At 41.9% G+C, this 12,121-nt stretch overlaps 1 protein-coding gene across 3 annotated transcripts in view; it reads left to right on the forward strand.

Moving 5' to 3' along the window:
- Positions 1-12,121, forward strand: part of ASH1L (ASH1 like histone lysine methyltransferase) — a 202,012-nt gene that overhangs the window by 137,285 nt on the left and 52,606 nt on the right. The gene's annotated exons all lie outside the window — the stretch shown is intronic.

A 12,121-nucleotide genomic window follows, 5' to 3' on the forward strand; every position in this document is an offset into this window, starting at 1 on the left:
TCTCTACAATAAATCAAAAAATTAGCCAGGCGTGGTGGCACATGCCTGTAGTTCCAGCTAGTTGGAAGGCTGAGGCAGAAGGATCACCTGAGCCCAGCAGGTTAAGGCTGCAGTGGCCATAAGTGTGCCACTGTACTCCAGCCTGGGCAACAGAATGAGAGTCCGACTCAAAAAAATAAATAATAAAATCATACGTCATACCAAGAACCAGGGAGACCTCATATTGAACAAACAAATACAACCAACATGCACCAATCCAAGATGTTAGAATTACCTGACAGGTTTTTTTCCCTATGCTGAGGTCTTTACTCTGTTGCTCAGGCTGGAATGCAGTGGCATGATCATGATGCATCTGATAGATTTAAAGCAGTTGTGATAAAAATGTTTTAATGAACAATTATGGACATACTTGAAACAAATGAGAAAGCAAAAGTAGCAGATATAAAGATAATCCAAGCTGAAGTTTTAGAACTGAAAGACTTAGTAACAGAAATAACATGTTCAGAGATAGATTTAGCAGCTGAATGAAGGGGGCAAAGAAAAGAATCAGTGAACTAGAAGATGGAATCACAGGTATTACTCAGTGTAACAACAAAGAAAACAGTATTTGAAAAAATAATCTGGGCCATTGCCAGGCCATTGTGACCATTGCTTTGCTAAGCTATGTTGTGGTCATGTACTCTTTAAACTATGGCCAGGCCATGTTTCCTGGCTTTGGCCTCCTACCCTAACTTGGGAATGCGAATCTCCTCTTTCTCTCTTTCTAATTTGCTTTCTAAATAAACTATATTTTCTAATCTAAAATAATAATAATAATAATCTAGCTAGCTGCAGTGGCTCACGCCTATAATCCCAGCACTTTGGAAGGCTGAGGTGAGAGAATTGCCTGAGCCCATGGATTCGAGACCAGCCTGGGCAACATGGCAAAACCTCATCTCTACAATAAATTTTAAAAAATTAGTTAGGTGTGGTGGCACATGCCTGTCATTCCAGCTACTTGGAAGGCTGAAGCAGAAGGATCACCTGAGCCCAGCAGGTCAAGGCTGCTATGGTTGTGAACATGCCACTGTACTCCAGCATGGGCGACAGAGTTAGAATCCAACTGAAAAAAATAATAATAATAATCTGAGGAATCTGTGACTATATGACAAAAAAGCTTACATTTGTATCAGACTCATGAAAGGAAAGATAAAAAAATAGATGAAAAGTACCCCAGTAAATGATGACTGAAAATTTCCCAAATTTGGCAGAAATACATAAATCTATGTATTCAAAAATATGAGCATACTCCAAACAAGATAAGCTCAAATAAATATATGCCAAGACACATTAAAATCAAACTTGAGAAAACGGAATTGGCAATAGTGGGAATCTGCCTGGGGAAGGGGGTGCACACCTCATTAACAAGGGAACCTGCATGATGAACATTTGTATACCTAAACCTGAATTGTACCCCACATCTTTAAAATAAAAAAATTAAAAGATAAATAAATAAATGATAAAATAAAATCAAACTTGAGGATACTAACAACAAAAGAGTTTTAAAGCAATGAAAGAGAAAAGGCTCCTTACCTAGGGGCAAAACTGTTCAAATGACAACACATTTCTTATCTGAATCCATGGAACCCAGAAGGATGTGACACAACATTTTTCACATCCTGAAAGAAAAGAACTGTCACCCAGAATTCTCTATTCAGTGAAAGTATCCTTCAGGCATTAAGAAGAAATCAAGGCATTCTTAGATAAAGGAACACTAAGAGATCTTGTTGCCAGCAGACCTACTCTGTGAGTAAAAAATGTTCCATGAACAGAAAGAAAACAGTAAATGAAGGCACCTTAGAACATCAGGAAGGAAGGGAGAATATAATAAGTAAAAATATGGATATATATTTTTATTTTTTGAGTTGGAGTCTTACTCTGTCACTCAGGCTGGAGGGCAATGGCATGCTCCTGGCCACTGCAGCCTCAACCTGCTAGGTTCAGGTGATCCTTCCACCTCAGCCTGGCTAATTTTTTTTTTTTTTTTTTTTGGATTTACTGTAGAGATGAGGTCTCGCCAAGTTGCCCAGGCTGGTCTCGAACCCGCAGGCTCAGGCAGTTCTCTCCCCTCGGCCTCCCAAAGTGCTGGGATTATAGGCGTGAGCCACTGCACCCAACCTGAAGACAATTTTACTGAGATATAGTTTATTTAGCATACAGTTCACCCATTTAAAGTATGCAGTGATTTTTTTTTTAATACTTTTTTTACCTTCTGGTAAAGTATACATAAAATTTGCATTTTGGTAATTTTTAATTAGGCCATTCAGGGCATTTAATACACTTTGCACATTGAATAAACACACACATTAGCCTAGGCCTACTCAGAGTCAAGATCTTCAGTATTACTGTCTTCTACCTCTGCATTCTGTCCCACTGGAATGTCTTCACAGGCAGTAATACTTATGAGGGCATCATCTATAACAACTCCTTTTTCTGTAATACTTCCTGAAGGACCTGCCCGAGACTGTTTTATAGTTAACTTTTTTTTTTAGTAAGTAGGAGTACACTTTAAAATAATGATGAAAATATAAGATGGTAAATATATAAACCAATAACATCATCATTTATTGCTATTTTCCAGTATTATATATTATACATAATTATATGTGCTATACTTATATACACCTGGCAGCACAATAGGTCTGTTTACACCAGCATCACCATAATGTTGCAGTGCAACATTAGCAACGACTAGGTGGAGTTTTTCAGTTCCATTTTAATCTTATTGGACCAGCATCCTATATGTAGTTCATTGTTGACCAAAACATTGTTATGTGGTGCACAACTATGTGTGTGTGTGTGTATTCATATACATATATGAGAATTTAATTCTTTTTTTTTTTTTTTTTTGAGTTGGAGTCTCACTTCGTCACCCAGACTGGAGTGTAGTGGCTGCTCCTGGCCACCGCAGCCTCGACGTGCTGGGCTCCAGCGATCCTTCCGCCTCAGCCTTCCAAGTAGCTGGAACTACAGGCACGCGCTACAACAACCGGCTAATTTTTTGATTTATTATAGAGATGAGGTCTCGCCAAGTTGCCCAGGCGGGTCTCGAACCCGCGGGCTCAGGCAATCCACTCACCTCAGCCTCCCAAAGGCGCGGGTAATTCTTTTTTTAAGACTGAATAATCCTGGACAAGCTGAGAGGTTTATTGCATCCATCCTTAGAAGAGGAAAAGAAAAAAAAAAGCCTAGTTCAAAGTCCAAATTTCTACTTTATGAATATAAAATGTCTTGGTTGCTATAAGAGCACCACAGTTTTCAGCCATGCTTAGACAGTGGTTCTTTGTGTAGGTTGTTTAACAGTGTCTTGCCAGCCTACAGGAGGAAAGACCAGACTCACAAAAGGGTTTTTATTTAGAAGAAAGCAATACTAATGACCTACCCAACTTCCTGAATTTGTGGTCTCTTACTGAAAACCTTATCATACATTCAGCAATTCTAGTTAATCTACTAAGACAATGCAATTACACTTGATTTTGTAAAGTGTATGACAGTGATCTCCTACTTTGATATCAGTTTTTCAATAAAGGTTTTTTTTTTGTGGTAAAAAAAAAGACTGAATAATCCTGTGACACACAAAACCAAGTTTGTGAATCTGCTTATGGACATTTCTATTATTTCTACTTTTGACAATTGTGAATGATACTGTTATGAACATTGAATTAGAATTTTTTGTTGGAGCTCCTGCTGTCAATTATTTTGTGTACATACCTAGAAGTGGATGTGCTGGATCATAAAGTCTACATTCAATTTTTTGGAAGCTGCCATACTATTTTTACAGTGGACCCCAGCAGTTCAGTTCACAAGTTTTCTAGTTTGCCACATGCTTACCAACATTTGTCACTTTTTGTTGGTTTTTTTGGTAATAACCAACCTAATGGGTGTGAAGTGTTATCTTACTGTTTTGATTCACATTTCCTTGGTGATAAGTGCTGTTAAGCATCTTTTCATGTACTTGTTGGTCATATATGTGTCTTCTTTGGGAAAATAGCTATTCAGGTCTTTTGCCCATTAATTGGGCCATTTAGTTTTGTGTTCTTGAGCTTTAGGAGTTCTTTATATATTCTGGATAGTAATGCCATCTCAGATATGTCACACATAAGATAGTATGTTCATGACATGCATAAGAACGAACACAAAATGCATAAACCCTAAATGAAAAGCTGTATAAATGTGATTGCATCAGCTACCATATAGGGCAGAGCAGCTCCAGTAATCAAAGTTGAACATGGTTCTTTACAGTAACTATGTTAGAAGTACAGATTTTTATTTTTTTGTTTTTGAGTAGGAGTCTTACTCTATCACCCAGGCTGGAGTGCAGTGACACACTAACAGCCACCGCAGCCTTGGCCCCCTCAGCCTTCCAAGTAGCTAGAACTACAGGTGCAAGCCACCATGCCCAGCTAATTTTTTTATTTATTATAGAGACAAGGCCAAGTTGCCCATGCTGCTCTCGAACTCCTGAATTCAGACCATCCTCTTGCCTCCGCCTCCCAAAGTGTTGGGATTGCAGGCATGAGCCTCTGCGCCCATCTAAAGTATAGATTTTTAAGTAAGCTGTAGAAAGAGGCAAAGGTCATAATTTGCTGGAGGTATTTCACTAGGTGGGAAGAATGACACATGAAAATGTAAAAGCAGGCAGGAGTAAGTTATGTTTAAAGAATTGTTCTCAAGGCCGGGCATAGTGGCTCACACCTGTAATCCCAGCACTTTCGGAGGCGGAGTTGAGAGGATTGCCTGAGTTTAGGGCTTAGAGACCAGCCTGAGCAACATGGCAAGACCTCATCTCTACTGTAAATCAAAAAATTAGCCGGATATGGTGGTGCATGCCTTTGGTTCCACCTACTTGGAAGGCTGAGGCGGAAGGAACACCTGAGCCCAGAAGGTCAAGGCTGAGGTGGCCATGAGCGTACCGCTGCCCTCCAACCTGGATGACAGAGTGAGACTCCTACTTAAAAAAAAAATGTGCTCAGGAAGAATAGAATTCAGGAAACAAGACAGTTGATATTGTTTAACAGTGTTAAAAGATAACAGCTAATAGAAGACCTTGAAGCTATGCCACTCTTTGATAAAGCAGTTTTGCAGATGCTTGGGATACATTAATAAACAAAATAGATGAAGACCCTTGCCTTTGTCAAGTTTACCTTCTTCCATTGGGGTATTAAATATCACAATATCCTAGTCTGTCTGCGTTTTGCCTCAGGCTGATAAAAAAATAAAACCTTGAGTGCTAATATTTCATTTAGTGAAGTTTGAAGAGTTTTATCTTGGTATCTTTGGTCATACTTTATAACGTACTTGATGGCACACATTTCACTCATACACTACCACTTTCAAAGAACTGCCACTACAGCTTTTCTTTGAAGAGTAGTACAAGGACTTATACAGAATAACAAAGGATTTAAAGCTTATCTATTTATAGAGTGAAGGCCAGGAGCGGTGGTTCACACCTGTAATCCCAGCACTTTGGGAGGCTAAGGCGAAAAGATTGCTTGAGACCTGGAGTTCAAGACTAGCCTGGGTGACATAACAAGACCATGTCTCTGCCTAAAAATAAAATAAAAAGTATGGATATTTATAGGGTGACTTTATAATCCAGATATGTCACACATAAGATAGGATGTTCATGACATGGATAGGAACAAACACAATTGACTGAGCCTTTTCTGAAAGCAATCACCATATTCTTGTTAAAAATAAAAACAAAAAAAGCCAAGTGTTTGTCAGATTTTACAATACCCTCTTGAAATGGGAAAGAAACAAAACCATTATTGTTGTCCTTCTTTATATTGAGTACCTTCATCCCTTTTGGTTTCCTCATTTGCTTAGCTACCTGATTAGCAATAGGTGTTTTGTGGAGATTTTCCAAAGTTATTTTGTTCATTTTCCCTTCATATCAGGATTGATTTTTGGAAAAGAAAATCTGCATGAACTTTTGTGTTTTGATTTTAGTGTCAGCATAGCCTTGTAGCTCCCGCAGTCTCTCTCTCTTTTTTTTTTCTTTTTTTTTTTTTGAGTTGGAGTCTCATCCTGTCGCCCAGGCTGGAGTGCAGTAGCACCACTATCAACCTGCTGGACTCAGGCAATCCTTCCACTTCAGCCTTCCAAGTAGCCAGAACTACAGGTGCGCTACTACGCCTAGTTTTTTTTTTTTAATTGTAGAGATGCGATCCTGCCAAGTTGCCCAGGCTAACCTGTGGACTCAGGCAGTCCTGTCAATTACAGGCTTGAGCCACTGTGCCTGGCTACTCTCTTTCTTAAAAATAACTTTGGCTCCATAAATTTAATTTTATTTCAAAGGTAAATGAAGAATTTTCTTGCTCTTTCCCTAGTGATCTGTGGCAGAACTATCTCAAGACTCACTGCTACGACAACAATAAGAAAAATCCACATAAGATTTTATTTCATCTGATTTTCAGAGGGATAGAAATTGATTTTTTTTCTTTTTGACAATGGAATTAGCTAAGGATCAATTTCTCCAAATGAGGGGATCCTCAATTGGTTCCTCTGTGGTATCATCTCCAGCTGACACTGATCAAGGAAATCTCTTTATGTGGGTCTTTTTTTTTTCCAATTGTAGAGCTGAGGTCTTGCCAAGTTGTCTGGGCTGGTCTCAACCCCAGGGCTCAGGCAATTCTCTCACCTCAGCCTCCCAGAGCACTGGGATTATAGGTGTGAGCCACCGCACCTGGCCAAGTCTTATTTCTTAGAAATGAATTACCTAGCTCTGTTTCAGAAATGTTCTAGAAAAAGAACGACAGACCCATCATTTTTCTCCTAACTGTCAAGTACAGGTTTTAGATAGAAGGAATATAAATAATGGTGGGAAACACCTTGTAACAGCCTAAGTTAGTTGGTGATGGAAAAATTCAAGATATTGGTCTGTGGGAAAAATTGTCTTTGAGGTTAGTTGGGATGGATATGGAAGCTTTCTTTCCTAGAAGGAGAAAGAACAAGTACTATTTTAAAAATATTCAGAGCCGAGCTGAAGACCCACATAAAGCCTGAAGCAGAAGGATCACCCGAGTCCAGCAGGTTGAGGCTGCGGTGACCATGAGCATGCCACTGCACTTCAGCCTGGATGACAGAGTGAGACTCCAACTCAAAAAAAAAAAAAAAAAAAAAAATTCAGAAGTTTTTGTCTTATCTTTCACTCTTTTACATTCTCTTCTCTAGAGAGAATTTGTTAGATATTACTGGTATACAAAAAAAGGAGTTAGGCATTTTCAGGAGGTTTGTCTTATCTTCTGAGGACCAGACTTGGCTTTTATAAAAAATTGATTGGGCTCTGTGGCTCACACCTATAATTCTAGCACTTTGAGGGGCCGAGGTGAAAGGATTGCCTGAGCACACAGGTTCGAGACCAGCCTGGGCAGCTTGGTGAGACCTCATCTCTACAATAAATCAAGAAAAATTAGCCGGTCATGATGGCACATGCCTGTAGTTCCAGCTACTTGGAAGTCTGAGGCGGAAGGATCGCCTGAGCCCAGCAGGTCAAGGCTATGGTGGCCATGAGCATGCCACTGCACTCCAGCCTGGGCGACTGAGAGACTCCAACTCAAAAAAAATTATATTCACTTTTATTATTATTAAAACTGGTTGTGGTCACTCACACCTGTAATCCCAGTGGTTTAGGAGGCTGAAGCAGTAGGATTGCTTGAGGCCAGGAGTTTGAGACCACCCTGGGAAACACTTCAAGACCTGCCTCTACGTAAAAATAAAAACATATTCACTGGATATGGTGGTATGTGCCTGTAGTCCCAGCTTCTCAGAAGACTGAGCCAGGAGGCTCCTTTGAGCCAGGGACTTCAAGGCTGCAGTAAGCTATGATCACACCTCTGCATTCCAGACTGGGCAACAGATAAAGACCTCATCTTTGGGGGGGAAAAAAAATCAGTAGTACATGCTCATTGTTTTAACAACAACAACAAAAATTCTTTTTTTTTTTGAGTTGGAGTCTCACTCTGTTGCCCAGACTGGAGTGCAGTGGCCGCTCCCGGCCACCGCAGCCTCGACCTGCTGGGCTCCGGCGATCCTTCCGCCTCAGCCTTCTGAGTAGCCGGAATTACAGGCGTGTACTACCACGCCCAGCTGATTTTTTGATTTATTGTAGAGGTGAGGTCTCGCTGCCCAGGCGGTTCTCGAACCCGTGGGCTCAGGCAATCCACTCACCTCAGCCTCCCAAAGGCGCGGGATTACAGGCTGAGCCACCGAGCCCGGCTCAAAAATTCTTTAAAGATATAAATTAAAAGAAACAGCCAAACCAGGCACCTGGGCTCATGCCAGTACTCCCAGAACTTTGGAAGGCTTAGGTGGGAGGATTATTTCAGGCCAGGAGATCAAGACCAGCCAGAGGATCATAGCAAGATCCCATCTCTACAAAAAAATTTAGCCAGGCATGGTGGCACATGCCTGTAGTTCTTGCTACTCGGAAGGCTGTGGTGGGAGGATCACTTAATCCCAGAAGTTCAGGGCTACAGTGAGCTCTGATTACACCACCACTGTACACCAGCCTGGGTGACAGAGTGAAACCCGGTCTAAAACAAACGAACAAACTTATGCCTTGGTAGGTTTGCCAAAAAAAAAAAAAAGTGACTCACTGAATTATATAGCTTTTTAGTCTTTATATATATCCAGAAAAAAAATTAATTTGTTACTATCACCACTGATTTCATCAGACAAATCTAAGTATTGGAAAAGTGAGAAGCTCATAGTAGTGGACACGAGTTTTCCAAAATTTCAGTGTTTGCTTAAAGCTCAAATTTTATCATTGACAACAAACACTTTTCAGTTATGTTTCTTGAAGTGACAAGTTCACATTGTTCATTTTCAGTACCCATGTGAGAATAACCATGGTTTGTTAGTTCTTCTTACAAATAAAAATGGTGTTCCTACAAAAAAGAAATTCTATTGGCCATTCATACACTTGCAGAAGTCCCTCTTAAGACAGCCGTCATATTTCAGTATGTAGCATAAATGCTTGATGCAAACTTCCTTTTTTTTTTTTGAGTTGGAGTCTCACACTGTCGCCCAGACTGGAGTGCAGTGGCCGCTCCTGGCCACCACAGCCTCGCCAGCTGGGCTCCAGCAATCCTTCCACCTCAGCCTTCCGAGTAGCTGGAATTACAGGCATGCGCTACCACGCCCGGCTCATTTTTTGATTTATTGCAGAGATGAGGTCTTGCTGCCCAGGCGGGTCTCGAGCCTGCGGGCTCAGGCAATCCACTCACCTCAGCCTCCCAAAGGCGCAGGATTAAAGGCTGAGCCACCGAGCCCGGCTGATGCAAACTTTCATTGTGCCATGTAGAACTTTCTTTTTTTTTTTTTGAGTTGTAGTCTCACTCTTTCGCCCAGACTGGAGTGCAGTGGCTGCTCCCAGCCACCGTAGCCTCGACCTGCTGGGCTCCGGCGATCCTTCTGCCTCAGCCTTCCAAGTAGCCGGAATTACAGGCATGCGCTACCTTACCGGCTGATTTTCTGGTTTAATGTAGAGATGAGGTTTTGCTGCCCAGGCGGGTCTCGAACCCGCGGGCTCAGACAATCCACTCACCTCAGCCTCCCAAAGGCGCGGGATTACAGGCTGAGCCACTGAGCCCGGCTCATATAGAACTTTCACTGTGCCATGATCTGGGTCAAGATTTCATATTTTGAATATTTCATCATGAGCATTTTTAAATTATGCTGTTGGCTTTTTTCCCCCCAAGTATGTGATGGGGAAGGATATAATGACTCCTAATATAGATTTGTGCCTCTGCCGTGATTCATGCTATAGTGCCAGCAGTTTTACCTACTATTGCAAATGTCAACTTAAAGAAAAAGGCATACAACATCTTAATTATATATGTATAATTAAGATATATATAATATATATTATATATATATATATATATATATTATATATTATATATATATATATTTTGAGTTGGAGTCTCACTCTGTGCCCAGACTGGAGTGCAGTGGCCGCTCCCGGCTACCGCAGCCTCGACCTGCTTGGCTCTGGCAATCCTTCCGCCTCATCCTTCCGAGTAGCCGGAATTATAGGCATATGCTACCACGCCTGGCTGATTTTTTGATTTATTGTAGAGATGAGGTCTTGCCTGCCCAGGCGAGTCTCAAACCCGCGGGCTCGGGCAATCCACTCACCTCAACCTCCCAAAGGCGCGGGATTACAGGCTGAGCCACCGAGCCCGGCTTAATAATATTATTAAAATGGTTTTGACCTCTGGATCCCCTGGAGTCAACAGAACATACTTTGAGAATTGCTGGTCTAGAAATGAATAATTAGACAAATAGACGTATAACATGGAAAATTATAAACCCTGCCTGCAACAAAAAAGTTAAGTATTATAGGGGTTCAGAGGACAGAAAGGTAATATAAAGTAAAATAGTTGATTGGAGAGACTTTTTTTTAGTTGAAATCTCACTCTTGCCTTCCAGGCTGGAGTACAGTGGCACGCTCATGGCCACTGCAGCCTCAACCTGCTGGGCTTAGGTGATCCTTTTGCCTCAGCCTTCCAAGTAGCTGGAACTACAGACGCACACCACCATGCCTGGCTAGTCCTCTTGTGATTTATTGTAGAGACGAGGTCTCAACAAGTTGCCCAGGCTGGTCTTAAACTTCTGGACTCAGGCAGTTCTCTCGCCTTGGCCTCCCAAAGTGCTGGGTTTACAGGCTGAGCCACAGTGCCCGACCTTTTGTTTTTTTTTTTTAAGTCAGTGTCTCCTTCTGTTGTCCAAACTGGAGTGAAGTAGCACAGTCCTGGCTCACCAAAGCCTCGACCTCCTAGGCTCAGGTAGTCTTTCTGCCTCAGCCTCCTGAGTAGCTGGGACTACAGGCGCACACCACCTAATTTTTTCATTTTTTTTATAGAGACAAGGTCTTGCTATGTAGCCCAGGCTGGTATCCAACGCCTGGGCTCAAACAATCCTCCCACTTCAGCCTTCCAAAATGCTGGAGTGGCAGGTGTGAGCCACTGCACCCGACTGGAGAAGCCTTTTTTTTTTTTTGAGGTGGAGTCTCACTCCTTCACCTAGGCTGGAATGCAGTAGCATGCATACTCATGGCCAACCCAGCGTTGACCTGCTGGGCTCCAGCCAGCCTTCCGCCTCAGCCTTCCGAGTAGTCAGAACTACAGGCGTGCAGTACCACGCCCGACTAATTTTTATTTTATTTTAGACACGAGATCTCACAAGTTGCCTGGGCTGGTCTTGAGCCTGCGGGCTCAGGCAATCCACTCGCCTCAGCTTCTCAAAGTGCTAGGATTACAGGCTGAGCCACCATCCCGGCCTGGAGAGGACTTTTTAAAGGAGAAAGGGAGTCGGACTCGGTGGCTCAGCCTGTAATCCTGCGCTTTGAGAGGCTGAGGTGAATGGATTGCCTGATTCCGCAGGTTTGAGACCCACCTGGGCAACTTGGCGAGACCTCATCTCTACAGTAAATCAAAAAATTAGCCAGGCATGGTAGCACGTGCCTATAGTTCCAGCTACTTGGAAGGCTGAGGCAGAATGATCGCCGGAGCCCAGCAGGTCGAGGCTGCGGTGGCCGGGAGCGGCCACTGCACTCTAGTCTGGTGACAGAATGAGACTCCAACTCAAAAAAATAAATAAAGGAGAACGGGAACTTTGACTTTTTTAAAGTCGTATTTTCTTTTTCTTTTTTTTTTTTTGAGTTCAGTCTCACTCTGTCACCCTGACTGGAGTGCAGTGGCCAAGAGCGGCCACTGCAGCCTCAACATGCTGGGCTCCAGCGATCCTTCTGCCTCCGCCTCCCAAGCAGCTGGAACTACAGGCACGTGCTACCACATCCAGCTAATTTTTTGATTTATTGTAGAGATGAGGTCTTGTAAGCAAATATCACAGGACAACAATCATTTATTTTGGGTATTCCAGATATTGAGTACTTCTATAGATGGCTTAAATTTCTCAAAATAAAACATTTAAAACAAAAAAGTAAACTAAAGGAAAAATACATCGTATTAAATACATCCAAATGTTGACAGTGATTACTCTGGCTGATAACTTCATGTTTGCATTATTCATTTTCAAAAAATGTCTATTAAGACTATGCAAAAGATGTAATTAA

Source organism: Carlito syrichta, unplaced genomic scaffold (genome assembly GCF_000164805.1).
Source record: "Carlito syrichta isolate Samal-C Ts95f unplaced genomic scaffold, Tarsius_syrichta-2.0.1 Scaffold288448, whole genome shotgun sequence".
Lineage (NCBI taxonomy): Eukaryota > Metazoa > Chordata > Mammalia > Primates > Tarsiidae > Carlito > Carlito syrichta.